The following is a 14,122-nucleotide window of genomic DNA, read 5'->3' on the forward strand; positions in this document are numbered from 1 at the left end:
GTGGCCCTCTGGCTGCAAGATTTGCTGCACAAATTTTCATCCCTCACCTTTCCTAAGCTCCTGGGCAACTTCAGATCCTTGAGGTTCAGGGAGAGAAGGGTACGTATCCAGAACTGATAGGTGAGTTTGTGGAGGGCTTTAGGGGAATATTAGATAGAGGGCTCTCTATAACCAGGAGGAGGGGAAACTCTGTTATGTAACTCATCCTGGGCAGCAAACAAGAGGAATCACAATTACTCATTTATGAGCATAAATTTGATCTAGTTGGTATTAGTGAAACCTGGTGGGATGATTTGCACAGTTGGAATGTTAAAAATCCTATTTAGGAAGGACCAAATAGGACAAAGGGGAGGAGGAGTGGCACTTGGTCAAAAATGGCATTACCTGTTTCGCAGTCACGGGTAACTCAGAAGAAAATTATCTTGAATGCTTATGGGTCAGTGTCTTAACAGATAAAGCACAAGACTGGTTTGCTGCAGACCACCAAATCACACTAGGAAACAGGATAACGGACTCTTTCTGTGCCTATCTATAATGTGTACGGGGAAAAAATGCTACAATATCCTGGGGGATTCTAATTTGAGGGACACATGCTGGAGGTCTCATGCTGCCAGTACAAAAACATCCTGGGGATTTCTAAATATTATTGTTGACAGTTTCCTAACAAAAAATGTTACATCCAACATGGAAGAATTCTGTATTAGACCTCAAGTTGCCACACACAGAGAAACTGATCACAGAACCAAAAATTAATGATAACATAGGTACCAATGATCATGACTAGATCACATTTATAATGTGCAAATAGAATGAAATCCAAACCAGTGATATGTATAGATATAAATATTTTCAAAGGGCCAATTTCACAAAGCTGAAAACAATTATGAGCCAAATTAGCTGGAAGGAAGAATTTAATCAGAAAAATGTGAATGATAATGAGTAATTGTTGAAGAACTCTGTACGAGATACCCCAAAAGCCACAATCAAGGAAAAAGGCTGTATGGGTTAAAAAAACAACTTGATTTAGAGGGGAAGGGAAGTCAGGTATAAAAAATAAAGATATAATATATAACAAATGGAAGACCAGGAAAGTTGATAGTAATGAATAAATCAGAAGATAGGAATTGTAGAAAATTAGTAAGAAAAGCAAAGGGACACAAGGAGAAATTTATGGCCAGCAGAATTAAGGATAATAAGGAGGAGTTTTTTAAAGTATATTAGGAACAAAAAGGATCCTAACAATGGCATTGGTCCATTATTAGCTGGAAATGGTAGCATTATCATTCATCATGCAGAAAACAGAAGAGTTCACGAAATATTTCTGTTCTGTATTTGGGGAAAAATAGGTTATACAGTCATGTCATATATGTGATGAAACACTTTCCATTCCAACAGTAACTCAAGCTACTAATATCAGACATTTTAAAATCAGCGGGTCCATATAACTTGCATCCAAGAATTCTAAAAGATCTGGCTGACTAGCTTGCTGGACCATTAATGTTGATTTTCAATAAGTCTTGGAACACTGGTGAAGTTCCAGAAGACTGGAAGAAAGCTAAAGTTGTGTCAATATTTAAAAAGGATAAATGAGATGATCCAAGTAATTACAGGCCTCTTAGCCTGCCATCAATCCCGGGCAAGATAATGGAGTGTCTGATATAGGATTTGATTAATAATTAAAAGATGGTAATATAATTAATGCCAATCACCATAGATTTATGGAAAACTAACTTGATATCTTTTTTTGATGAGATTACAAGTTTGGTTGATAAAGGTAACAGCATTGCTGGAATACACCAGGAATTCTGTAAGGCATTTGACTTGGTACCATATCACATTTTTATTTAAAAAAGTAGAACAATATACAATTAACATGGCACACTTTAAATGGATTAGAAACTGACTGATAGGTCTCAAAATGTAATTGTAAACATGGTACTGGTGTGTTTCTAGTGAGGGATTAGTTCTTGGCCATATACTACAGTATTTAACATTATTATTAATTACCAGGACGAAAACATAAAATCATCACTGAAAGTCTGCAGTGAGAGAGTGGTGAATAGTGAAGACAGGTCACTGGTCCAGAGCAGTCTGGATTGCTTGGTAAATTAGGTTCAGGCAAACAGTATACGTTTTAATATGGCTAAATGTACATGTATATTTCTAGGAACAAAGAACATGGGCCTTACTTATAAGATGAGGGACTCTATCCTGGGAAGCAGTGACTCTAAAAATAGATTTGGCAGTTGTCGTGGATAATCAGCAGAACATGAGCTTCAAGTGCAAGTCTGTGGCCAAAGGGCTAATGTGGTCCTTGGACACACAAACTGAGGAGTCTCCAGAAGGAGTAGAGAGGTTATTTTACCGCTGTATTTGATGCTGGTGCGACTGCTGCTGGAATACTGTTACTAGTTCTGGTGTCCACAATTTCAAGGATACTGGTAAATTGGCGAGGGTTCAGAGAAGAGCCACAAGAATGATTAAAGGATTAGAATACACGCCTTTTAATGATTAACTCAAGGAGAAAAAACTATTTAGCCTAAAGAGAAAATTAAGGGGTGACTATAAGTACCTACATGGGGAATAATGGGCTCTTCAATGTGGCAGAGAAAGGTATAACATAACCCAATAGCTGGAAGTTGAAGCTAGACCAATTCAAACTGGAAATATGGTGAAAATTTTTAACCGTGAGCATAAGTAACCACTGAAACAATACATGAAGGGTCAAGGTGGATTCTCCATCACTGATCATTTCAAAATCAAGATTGGATGTTTTTCAAAAAGAGATGATCTAGGAATTATTTTTGGGAAGTTCTCTGGCTTATGTTATACGGTACGTCAGTTTAGATGATCACAATAGTCCCTTCTGGCCTAGGAGTCTATGAATCTATAAGTAAAGCAGGGAGATAACCCATTTCCTCAGAGAGTTCAAGTATTATCACCACAAAGTACTCGGGCCCAACCTAACACCAACTGCAGTCAATGGAAGGGTTCAAAGAGTGAATATTAAAGGATACTGCAGAGCACATTCTCAGCATGAGTTTTCCAATAAATATTTGTTCAAAACTTTGTGTCACTTGCAAGATTTGAGAATGTTTTCATGCATAGATTGTGGTCCCAAAAATACTCAAACAATGAATGAATAATATGATTGCATCCATTACTTATTTATTTTATTTGTATAATACCACTTACAGGCTCTAATTGTGACAGTAAGAAATAACCTGTGCCCTAAAGATCTTGCAGTCTAGATAGGCAAAACAAAAGGTGTGGGGGGGAAAGTACTATACTTTTACAAATGGGGAACTGAGTCACAGATAGACCATGACCTCTTTTGCCCAGTGTCTCACATGCTGGGAGGGCTGAGAAACAAACTCAGATCTCCTGAGTTCCAGTCCAATGCCTTAAACCCAAGCCATAAAATTTCCACCTAATTAACATTTTCAAAAGTGATTTAGGCACTCAGGAGGTCTAAGTCCCATTGATTTTTCAAAGAAATTTAGACTTCTAACATCCTAAACTGCTTTGAAAATAGGACTTAGGTTTCTAAGACACTTAGGTGCTTTTGAAAATTTTACTCATGCCCATCATTCTAAACACATAGTTCCAAACTTGGTGCTTTTATTTGTGAAAATATTCATGAATCAGGTTTGCTTTTTTTAAAAAAGCCCTACCAAATCTAACTGCAGCCTGTGGGAATTTTGCTACGGTCGGAGTGCAGAATCAGGCCCAAGGTATTTACAAAATGTTATATTAAAGAGGTTACACACACACACAAACACACACAGGTGCTTGACAAAAACACATCTGAAACCAGTAAAAAATGAATAATGAGTAAAGTGAATTAAACTAGAAATGCCAAAACTGATTTTTTTTAAAACAAAATATCATCCCAAGAAACTCTTCATACAATTCTTTAGTAGGCTGATTGCATAGTCCCAATTCAGATAAAGCTGCCATTGTATTCAGGATCAGGCATTAAAAAAGGGGTATAACTAAAACAATTACTTAGCCTTAATTTAGGTGCTAACACCAAGTGCCAGAGTAAATGAACCATGTCTATGCTAAGAAAATGTATTTTGTTATAAAATGAATTAACTACATGTTAATTAAACACATCTTAGCTCCTAGTGTGGACAAGTCATGTTTAAAAACATGTTAGCTAGTTGTGGTTAACCACAGGGTCTACTAGTGGAAAAATGGTGTTTAACATCATCCTAGGGTAACAGTGCTTTTCTCCAGTATGGAGAGAGCCAAAGAAAGCTTTGTTTTAAATCCTTCAATAGCCCCAATAATACAGGATGTTGTTTTAACCTGGTGAGATGGGTAGAAGTGGGGGGAAGGTTGGCAGGAAGGTGAGTTCTCTGTTCGCTCAAGAAGATATTATACAAAACATTAAACCCAATGAGGGTATCTGTCAAAATGTAACTACCTCTGTATCTCTGCCATTATCTACCTCCTATAATGGATTCATTTGACACTAATTGCAAAAATGATTTAATTTAGCCAATCTTCACAGACTACTGTTTGAAAATTAAAATTAATAGATAGAATAAAAACTAAATATTCCTACAAGATAAAGATTTCAAGATTAAAGACCCTGAGCTGCTGGAGAGGGCCGCAAGCAAACTTACTAAGAGTGAGGTTTGGGGAGCACAGTTTGTAGATTTTGGTGCAAGAGGAAAAGGTCCTGCTCAGGCTACAACCCAGCTTTCCAGCAGTTGAGTATTGGGCTTTGTCCCAGTCAAAAAGGGCAGCAAAGGAGAAAGCCCAGAGATACTGGGTGTGCAATGTAATGGGAAGCCAGTTAAGTGTCTTAGAGGATGTGTGAGAGACATGGTCAGATTAGTAAAGATGATTTTGATACTGGGCCAGTTCCCCTGCTTTGCCATGTCTCCACTGGACTTGTGAAGCAGAGGTGAGATTTGCACCAAGGAACTAGTGCAAGTTCCCTCATACTTTGACTGGTCCCTTCTTCTTCCAGAGGTTGAAATGGTCTAAGGGCTGCTTCCATCTGCACCAGCTGGTAAGAATCCCTAAGGGATCATCTACCAAATGAGCCCATTCCAGCCACTATTCCACTATGCACCCTGTACTGAATGGTTCACTGGGGACAGCTATAGTAACTGTAAGCCCATTGGAGACCCAAAATAGCACAAAGAAAGTGAAATGGGTCAGAGAATCTACCCCTATATTTATACATATATAAGTGTAAGGCCTGATCTACACTAGGAAATTAGGTCAATATAAGTACGTTGCTCCGGGGTGTGAAAAATCCACATCCCTGAATGACCCAAGTAAACCGACCTAACCTCCAGTGTAGACAGCAGTAGGCCAATGTGAAAATTCTCCTTTTGACCAAACTACCACCTCTCAGAGATGAGAAGCCCTCTTATTGGAGTAGGTAGTGGCTTCACTGAAGCGGTGCAGTTGCCCTGAAAGACACAATGTTGCTATAGCTGCAAAATGTCTTTCCAAAATGTCTTATTTTACCAAAAAATGAGCATGCCAAAACTACCTGCTTTGTGAAAAGTGAACACTTTGTCCTTTGATGCAGGAGATAGGAAGGGCAGTACTCAATCAGACAGACTTGTGGGTTTTTTCCCTTATTATATTTGCATTAAATTAAAAGATGCCAATTCCACAACATCAACCCATAGCCATCAGAGACTTGCTTTGCTAAATAGTACAGTGGGAATCCTAATTGCTCCACCACTGCACTTTTGCCAGCTTCCCTTGTGTTCTTTTGTGCACCAAGCTAATGTAATTAGCCATGTGTTAGGCTTGCAAAGGAGGATGAAGTTGATACTAACACATGACTAATTATGATATTACAGTTGGTCATTTGGTAGGCTGACTCAAGGGACTTGTAATATGACATGGAATCTTTCATCTTAAATTCAGCAGATCTCAGCCCCTAAATTCCAAAGCAGGAATCAGTAATTCCTCATTAACTGTGGCACAAAATGAATTGGATTCCACTCAGCCAGGTAGATGAGATTTGCCCACAATTCTGTCATCATGGAGGGTCACTTTCACTGATATTTAAATTTCAAAGGGCAGACCCCACTGCCAAGAATGAACAGAGTTGATGCTTCCCTGTGGCATTGCTTTTGTCTTCCCCAGCCCCCTCCAAACCCAACAAGCAATCATGTATCAGCAGATACAGATTTAGACTTTCAAGGCTATTGTTTGAATGGGGCCATCGGTGCTATTGCAATACAAATAATAATAATACTGTCAGAATGGTTGGAAAAATTAATGGTTCTTTAAAATGAAATCTAAATTGTAATGGATCTCCAAGAGGACCCTAATTCCATGATTCTACCTCTGTTGCAAAGAGTCATTTCTTTCTTTTGCCAAAGGGCAATCACCTCCTCTGGATGCTCTGCCTTAATCATGAGAAGTTGTGTGCCATAAATTTGCATTTCTCTCATGGAAGCACAATGTGTTGCCAGCCACCTGAGAGGCCAGATCAAAATAATTTCCTAATGTATGTTTATATGGGCTTTGGCATCTGTGCTGCTTTCACACTGGCTGTTCCCCAAAACAGGGCTGACTCCCCTCTTTAAAAAATGTGTTTTGGGAGGGGATGAACAGAGAAGGAATCAGGGTAGTTTAAGTCCTCGTTACAAAAGGCGTTCCAGACTGATGCACAACTGCAACTCAGCTACAGAAATGAAAACATATGCAAAAAATGTGACCACTCCTGTTCCTCTGGGATGTGCATGTTGTGGGTTTGGGGGTGAGGTGTGTGTGTAATGAGTGGCTGCTGCCCCCTCAACTCTCTGGGATGTGGGGGAATGACAGACTCTCCAGGGAACGATTCCTTTGACTGCTTCATTGAGGAAAGGAAACTTGTCACAATGCCAAGAACAAAACTGCTGCTGGGCTTAGTTTTGAATTTTATAAAGTGAATAAGTGAAAAACGTATACACACTCACTTCAGACTCGCGCTATGAATAATTAAAAGAATATGTAATTGTATCCAGTTTTCCCCCTCAAGCTCAACCAGCAAAGATATCTTCTGTCCAAGTAACAGGGTGCTTCATGTTTTTTTCAAAAAACTGTCAGAAGTTAACTGAACCAAACATCACTGAATTTATATGCATGCAAGTGGAAATAACAGCCTGACTGTTAGAACAGACAAGAAAGAAGCGCTCAATAGTTTTATCGGATGGAGGTGTAAATTTTTAATTTGACTATGCACAAGGATTTTTCCAATGCTGCAGGTCCTCCCTTCATGCTGGATTCTGATCAGAGATGTGTAAGTGGGGTATAATTGTATTTCTTGAAGAATTTTTTCCACACAATGTACAGTCAATCTGTGGAACTCCTTGCCAGAGGATGTTGTGAAGGCCAAGACTATAACAGTGTTCAGAAATAAATAAATAGATAAATTCATGGAGAATAGGTCCATCAATGTCTATTAGCCAGTATGGGCTGGGATGGTGTCCCTAGCCTCTGTTTGCCAGAAACTGGGAATGGGCGACAGGGGATGGATCACTTGATTACCTGTTCTGTTCATTCCCTCTGCGGCACCTGGCATTGGTCACTGTCGGAAGACAGCATACTGGGCTAGATGGACCTTTGGTCTGACCCAGCATGGCTGTTCTTATGTTCTTAATATGCCACTGTACTTGTCCATGTAAGCAAAGCAGCTGACTTCAAAGATCACGGAAAGATGCAGTCATATACGTCAGAGTTGAATTTAGGCTTCTTGGGTATTTTATCACCATTAACACTTGGTCGTGCACAGACTTTACAATTGGCAGAGATCAGACATCTTTACTATGTAATGTAAGATAAAAGAAGGGTGTTTACCAAGTCGTGAATTGCTATGCAGAAATATTTTCAAAGAACAGAGAAAAACATTTCCTTTTTTGAGAAGAACAAGCGCTGGAATATATTTAAAAAGTGTAATATAAAAGCAATGAGCCAAATTTTGCCTTTTATGATACTGAGTCTGCCCAATTGCCCAGTGATTTTATCTGGAAGGGGCACAAGCAAGAGATCTTCTTTATCTTTCATTTTCCACATACTCCTCAGAGAGTTCTACCAACATGCTGTACTCCTTAATTTTTACTCAGGCAAAAATTAGAGTCAATAGCAGTTTTGCCTGAGGAAGGAGTGGTGAAAAATTATTAAGAAGAATGCACTTAGCACCTTTCACCTGAGGATCTCAAACTGCTTTACAAATAATAAGGCTCGCAATACCTTTTGTGAAATAGGTAAGTATTTCACAAATGGAGAAGCAAAAGTTAAGTGGCCTGCTTAAGTCACACAGCTGGAAGCGGCAGAGGCTGGATATAGGAAACAGGTCTCCTGACTTCCAGTTGCTTACTGTAACCACATGCCCCAGTCTGGCTCACACTACCCTGGCTGTTTGCAGCCAGCAAATTGTTACCTTCTCTCATAGGGAAAATCTGTTACAGTGGCTACAAATCCTCCTACAGAACAGGCTGAATAGTTTTTCTACTGAATGTGAATAACAGACATTTCCTTGACAGGGTAAGGTTCAATTATTTTCTCTCATCATTTTTATATAGTATATATAATATTCGTTCTTTTTATATATTATATATAATATTCTCACTTCTCTAGTGTCAAGCATGAGATCCTGTCAATCATTGATGAGGATGCTGTTCCTTACTTAGGCTGATTCCTGCCTGTCCTCCTCTCTGCAGGTATGTACCAAAAGGTCGAACAGGTGCAGGCCTACTGCATGGGAAGGGGCAAAATTGTGGTGAGGAGGTCCAATGCTCAGATACTTCAGGGATGGGTGCAGTAGAAAGGCCTGCAGAGAACAGAATATGTTCACTACCCATGCATGCCATGCTCCTCAGTGATTCCATCTAAAATAGCTTAGAGAGCTTTGGAACAAGGTTTGGGTATATAGAAACATAGCAAGGGCTAGTGACTAGGCACAGCTCTCCCTCCGCCTACACAAAAAGTGGATGCAACTCAAAGCAATCTGCTGTCTGGCTGGGAGGATGGCATTCCTTCACCCCCTGCAGAGAAGGTCTATGTAGCAGGAGCCAAATGAGGAAGGAGAAACTAGTGATACTCTTCCAAGGTTTGCTCATCACAAGAGCTCCACCCATAACCCAACCTCTGCCATGATATAGTTCCCACTCATGATGCCATATGTGTACCCCAACTTGCCTGAGCTGCTGTATTCCATAACCCACGTCTCAAAGTCTTGTACTCCAAATCCTGGCCCCAATTTTCGATCTCCTGTTAAATCCTGCACTTCATAATCCTCTACCCCAGATGGGAAAAAATGGTTCCAAGTATTAAAAAATGTAAGTGCCAGCTCAGACACTCTCTGCAGTATGGGCTAATCTGATCCCTGCTGCACAATGCTCATTTTCTTCAATGTTGTGCAGGGAAGGATGATTTAACCCCATTCAGAAATGGCAGATGTTAGATTTGTGTTTTCTATTCCAATACAAGTACCACTAAATCGATATGTTCTGGAAATGAATATTGGGTGAGATTTCTCTTTAATATAAAATGCAATGAAACTCTGATTATGTAGCAGAAATGCAGGGCTTCTATAAGTTGCTTCTGTGCCCTATAGAAATACTACAAGTGGTTCAGATTGTAAACCCTATCCAGCTCTTACATAGTGAAAATTATTGTATGGTATGTTACACATTTATTCCATATCACAATAGCACCTAAATTGGAGCCCATTTACGCTCGGTACTCTATGTACATAGATTAAGAGGCAATATGTGCCCCCAAAGAACTGACAGTCTAAACAGACAAGGTAGAAGAAAGGCAGCAATAGTATCCTCACTTCACAGATGGGGAACTGAGGCATAGAGAGATGCAAAGTGACTTGCCCAAGATCACACAAGATCTGTGGCAGAGGCAGGAATTGAACACAAATTCCCTGAATACCACCAGTTCAGTGCCTCGAACACCAGGCCATTCTTCAATGTTTTGAACTGAAATACTCATCCTATTCCTGTTCAGATAAGAACTCTGGAACAAACAAGAGTATTTCTCCGTGTCCAGCCCAGCAGGCACAGACTTTCAACTGAATACTCGTAAATTCCTAGGTTACTGAGCTTTTTACACTTACCATCTCACAGAGGCAGTTTTTATCTTCTTTGTAACAAAGTATTTAAAAAAACAGATTACTGCCATGTTTAAAAGAAGAACACACACAAATGTACATATTGTCTTAAATTGTTGCTTTCAATGGCAATTATCAGTCTAAAGATTAATCATAAATCACCCCACATCCAAACTTGTATAACAGTTGTTTTTGCAAACATGCAGGATAAATTTGTGACCCAGCATTATTCTTACAAACTAGTTCTTTTTTTTTGGTACACTTTTCATGTAAGTATATGCTTGTATTTACAACTTTCTGATGTTTAAAAATTAGAGGTATTCAACATTTGTTATGCAGTTGGTTCTGACCCCTTCTTTGCTTCTTTTCTAGGTTACATTTGAACACCCTGATTGATTTCCAGCTATCTTTTGCCACCTTGTGGAGAAGGTAAAACACTGCATGACATAAATGGCAAACTCTAGAGCTTGTCAGAAAATAATTTTTTTTCCCCTATGGGGAAGAAAAAATTTCATCAAAACTTTCCACTTAAAATTTTGACTTTTCATCAAAAATTAAAACTTTTGGCCCAAAAAGAAAAGTTCTCAATGGAGACTCAAATTTTTGCAGAAAGCAGACACTTTTCATGAAAATACTTGTTTAGAAATCACCCAATCTTCAATTGAAACACCGTTTTGATAGAAAAGTTTTGACTAGTCTTAAATGGAGTCCCAAAATGGTATTACCATGTGGTCATTTGTAGGTAGGGCCCTACCAAATTCACAGCCATGAAAAATGCATCAAGGACTGTGAAATCTGATCTCCCCTCATGAAATCTGGTCTTTTGTGTGCTTTTACCCTATATTATACAGATTTCACAGGGGAGACCAGTGTTTCTCAAATTGGGAGTCTCGACCCAAAAGGGAGTTGCGGGGGGGATCGCAAGGTTATTTTAGGGGTGGTTGCGGTATTGCCACCCTTCCTTCTGCACTGCCTTCAGAGCTGGGTGGCCAGAGAGCAACAGCTATTGCTGTTAGCTATTGCTAACAGGCGCCCAGCTCTGAAGGCAGTGCCCCACCAGCAGCAGTGCAGAAGTAAGGGTGGCAATACCATACCGTGCCACCTTTAGTTCTGCACTGCTGCCTTCAGAGGGGGCAGCCGGAGAATAGTGGGTGCTGACTGAGGGCCCAGCTCTGCAGGCAGCAGCTCTGACTTCAGAGCTGGGCTCCTGGCCTGCAGCTTTCCAGCTGCCCAGTTCTAAAGGCAGGGCCGCTGCTAGCAGCAGCACGGAGGTAAGGGTAGCAGCGCCGCAACCCACCCCCGAATAGGCTTATGACTCCCAACACAACCCCTTTTGGGTCAGGACACCTACAATTACAGCACTGTGAAATTTTAGATTTAAATAGCTGAAATCATGAAATTTACGATTTTTTAAATCTCATGACTGTGAAATTGACCCAAATGGCCTGTGAATTTGGTAGGGCCCTATTTATAGGGGTAAAAAACCAAACTTTGTATGTTGTTACATCCATCCATGAAAGTGCAGGGAACAATCTCCATGAGAGAATGTATCAGTTATTAATCTGATCTTATACCTTACCTAAGATAAACATGGTAGAAGAATAGTGACATGGAAACCTGCAACAGATTTGGGTTTGATTTTTATATTTGCCCACAAGTAAAGATTTTCAAACATAAAAACTACTAGACCTATAAGTAGGTCTTGAGCAGTGTTGGAATTTAACAGCCTGAATGATGGATCTCCACTTTCCTTCAGTATAATGTCCCAGAATAAGAGGTATAGAGCTCTATGAACTACAGGGCTCAGCCCCAGGAGACTGGCATAATTCCAATAGTACTCATGGATATTCTACTATAGCAGAGTATATTGTGCTATTCAGGACTCCAATCTTCCACAAATGGTAATGAGTCTTTTGTTCCAAATAAGCTCACAGTGCCCCAAGCTGGCTGTCTTCAATACCTGGACAAGTGACTCATTGGAAAACCAGCCTACAGGCAATCTTTTTCCCCCCCAGTTCTGAAGATGCTTCATACATTGGGCCAATAGGAACTGATCAAATAACTAAGGTGACTGGATCTTCAGTGTGGAACATTGGAATCATATAGATGGGAGGATATTTCAAAGTGAGGTGCACAAGCAGTGGTGTGACAGACACTCAAGGAGGTGTATAAAGGACATGGGGGCAGAGAAAGAAAAAAGGTATCCCTGTGCACTTTACAACCAAGCAATGCCCATCCAACTTGTTCTTTGATGTCCTCACCTTCCCAGAATCAAAATGGGGATGTACAATCAAGGTAGGAGGTGAGTATTTACCATCTGTGTCCCTTTTGCTATTTTTTTCAAGTCTCAGCCTTTTTTTGCATTTTTCAACTTGTATCTGTACACGCAGTTCTTCCTTATTTAAACCATCTCTTGCTCTGAGTTATAATTATTATTTGATTACTAAACATATATATAATGGTAGTGCCTGTAGGCCCCAATATATATTAGGGCCCATGGTGCTAACCTCTGTACAAACACATAAGATAATGTGGTCACCACCCTCAGGACCTTACCTTATTAATTGCTCTTCTTTTGTCTATGTGCTCTGTCATATTTTTCTTCATCTTTGTCTTCTTTTTCCTTTTCTCACTTTTCTCTGCTCATTGCTCCTCTCTTCCTCCACACCTTTAAATCCATTCCCCCTCCTCTTTCCTCCATCTCTCCCCCTCATTCTTACTTGTTTATTCCCAGTTCTATATTGACCCTCCTCTTTGCCCTGAAACAGACTTCATTTTTTTGCACCCTTCCACCCTTGCCTTGGCAACCTAGGGTGGGGGAAGTGAAGAGAAACTGGCTGGGTTAGCAGCTGCCGCAATATGGTGGCAATGTGCTGAGCTCTTTATAAATCTGACCACTCTCAGTATAATAGTCTGAGAGAGTGACATTGTGTTGATCTGAATCTTCCGTTGCACCTGCCCTAGAAAAGTTTGTACCCATTTTTAGCAACAATGCAGCTGCACAGTTAGAAATGATATAAGCGTTAGTGTAAACAGTGCTCAGGAGTTTTTACCCAACATTATGAAAACCTGCTTATGTGAAAGGAAGCGAGCTCATCAGGTTTTCATGACATGGTGGTAAAAATGCCTGAGCCCATTTACACTAGCATTTTTATCCTGTTGAGAGCAATGCTGCAGTTGCACCTGTGCTGGAACACAGACTACAGACAAAAATGATTTTCTTGCATAAAGACCTGTGTGGGAGGACTACCTCAAAGTCTATGATGGGCAAGGTACATGACTTCACTGGGAAGATTTTGAAAGGGTGGAGGATAATGTGGTAATAGATCAGTGTCCTAGTTGGATCTATGTGCGTGGTCAGAAAAATGTAACTTCTGTAAAGGTTTATGATTAATATAGCAGTGGCATAAGTGTTTTAGCTAGCCATCTAAAATGGTTGAAGTCCAAAGATCTCAAGGCAGTTTTTAAATGTGAGTTAACTTTAAGTTAAATTAGCTATGACTTAGTGCTGAGTGCCCTCCTGTTCCTTTGACTTCAAAAGTATACATTGAGACTCTGCAGTTCTAAAAAATTAGGCCACTTATTTACCAAAAGGATTTAGGTGCCTAACTTTTGGGACCCAAATTTGATAATTTTGGCACAAGTGTCACATATCATCTCTGATGTAGGTATTCTCTCGATTTTACAAATAGGAAAGCTGAACTGACTTGCCCAAGAACACAGTCAGCACCAGAAGCGGAATAGAATACAGATATCCTGATTTTCAGACCCAGTTCTAGCCACCAGCCAATTGAGCACACTTTTCCTTTTCCTCGACCCGGTCTCCCCTGTCCCCCACCACAAGAAAGGAATGTGATAATGATGAAGACGACCTTTTGGCTAACCACCTGTATTTGTATTTCTCCTTTCCTCAAAATGCAATTGCATAACATTATTTCATGCAGTAGGAGGACATTCTGGATGCAACTCCTGACCCACTGAAACATCTTAATTTTTTATTTTCCAAGTGTGTGGCTATTTTAAAAATTATAACCT

Source organism: Eretmochelys imbricata, chromosome 10 (assembly GCF_965152235.1).
Source record: "Eretmochelys imbricata isolate rEreImb1 chromosome 10, rEreImb1.hap1, whole genome shotgun sequence".
Lineage (NCBI taxonomy): Eukaryota > Metazoa > Chordata > Testudines > Cheloniidae > Eretmochelys > Eretmochelys imbricata.